The sequence below is a fragment of the Triturus cristatus genome, chromosome 8 (assembly GCF_964204655.1).
Source record: "Triturus cristatus chromosome 8, aTriCri1.1, whole genome shotgun sequence".
NCBI lineage: Eukaryota > Metazoa > Chordata > Amphibia > Caudata > Salamandridae > Triturus > Triturus cristatus.
In genome coordinates this window covers 654893098-654894752 of record NC_140591.1, presented here as the reverse complement: position 1 = coordinate 654894752, position 1655 = coordinate 654893098, and the positions used below count along the sequence as shown (strand labels likewise).

Here is a 1655-nt window from a genome sequence, read left to right as displayed (position 1 = left end):
GGATTATGTATAGTTACATTGGCTGAGGAAAGACAGAGAATTGTATTTACAGCCCTCTGCATTACCTTCAAGGCTCTCCATGGTAGTGGACCAGACTACCTAATAAATACATTCAACTGGTATTTGCCATCTAGAACATTATGATCCTCTGCAGCCAAGAATTTAATAGTCTCAAAATTCAGAAGTTCCTCCGGAGGAGATAGGAGTTTAGTGACTGGTGCATCAAAAGTCTGGAATACCTTGCCTCTCCATCTTCAATTGAGGAATAATCTGCTTCTCTTTGGGAAAGCTTTAAAAATGTGGTTACTCAGCTGTAAATGAGCACTGCCAATAGGCCTTCTATGAGCTGCTGTTAATATGAGCTTTGGGCAATAGGCTTCTGCTAAGCTAGTACCAAGATTCCTCTGAGTAAAAATGCGCTTTAGAAATAAATTTAGCATAACACCCTAGATAATGTTATTCTTAATCATCCAAGAGCTTCCAGACCTTTGTTTGAGCCTACCCAGATGTGCCATCATTCTGGGTTATGGGTTCAAAGATGACCCTTTATAATCTAATTTGTTTATTCACGCAGGTCCATGGAATCAGAGTCTCTTGAGATTTTCTCTTTTAGGGTTACTTTTCCTCTTTTTGATTATGCAGTCTTTTGGAAATACAATGATATGTGGAGGATCTAGCTCTTTAATGACGATGTGTCAACTTATGAAAAGAATCAACTTTTGCAGATTCCCATAGTCACTATGCCAACAAGTAGCAACGCCAAAATAAATGGAGGATTTAGTTCTTAGATTGTGCTGACACTGAAAAACTCATTAATGGCAAATATTTGTAGAGGATATATTGCCTGTATTTGTTGGAATAGTGTTTTGCCATGACTTTGAAGCAGAGCTGGAATTGGCTCTACAGTACCAGCTGCTGTGGGTGCTGTGACGTGGACACAAGCTTTATCATTCTTGGCACTTGGTACATGGTTGTGAACCTGTAGATGGGCATCTTGCTTGCAGTGGGAGTAGCACACACTAATACTGAGCTAACTGTAGACTTTCAATATGAGGTTAAGGGCAACTACTATACATCTGAGAGCATTGCAGAAAATGCTTGATTTGTCATTGCCATCTATCTTCCCAAGCTTACAATCAGTACCATTATGGTGTGCGGATCAACCACTCTTAGAGGTGGTTGGATGAATACAATTTTCTGCTATGAACTCTTTGACTTTGCACTCTGCTGCCTGGTAGCCATCAGCTGTCTTACATACTTGCCCTGAATTAAAGACGATTTGGAACAAAAGCCTGCATTCCCATATTAAGATGGCCTCCTATCTCTGGACTCCAGCTGCTTCTTGTCTATTGTCATTTTTTTTGCCTTCCTAGTTAATGTGACGAACTATTTGATTATTGTGTGGAACTGATACATATACATCAACAACTGAAATCTGGCGTAGATAACTGTCTATTGGATATTGGGAAACTGGTTGACTGGGGTGCGAGCCCTGGGCCAGAAGTAACCATAGTCCTAGTCAGGGGAAGGCACAAGAAAACCCCAAATTAACCTGTTCTCAATTGCCTTAGTAGCTTGGCACAGAGTAGTCAGGCTGAACTTAGAGGTGATGTGTAAGGTATTTTGTGCAATTAGCCCTTCGACTCACTCTGGGA

General features: G+C 40.7%; 1 pseudogene; it reads left to right on the top strand.

The window, feature by feature from the left end:
- The first annotated feature begins 871 nt into the window (after positions 1 to 871).
- LOC146802515 (lysosomal-associated transmembrane protein 4A pseudogene) lies at positions 872 to 1444 on the top strand (annotated as a pseudogene).
- Positions 1445 to 1655: the final 211 nt, after the last annotated feature.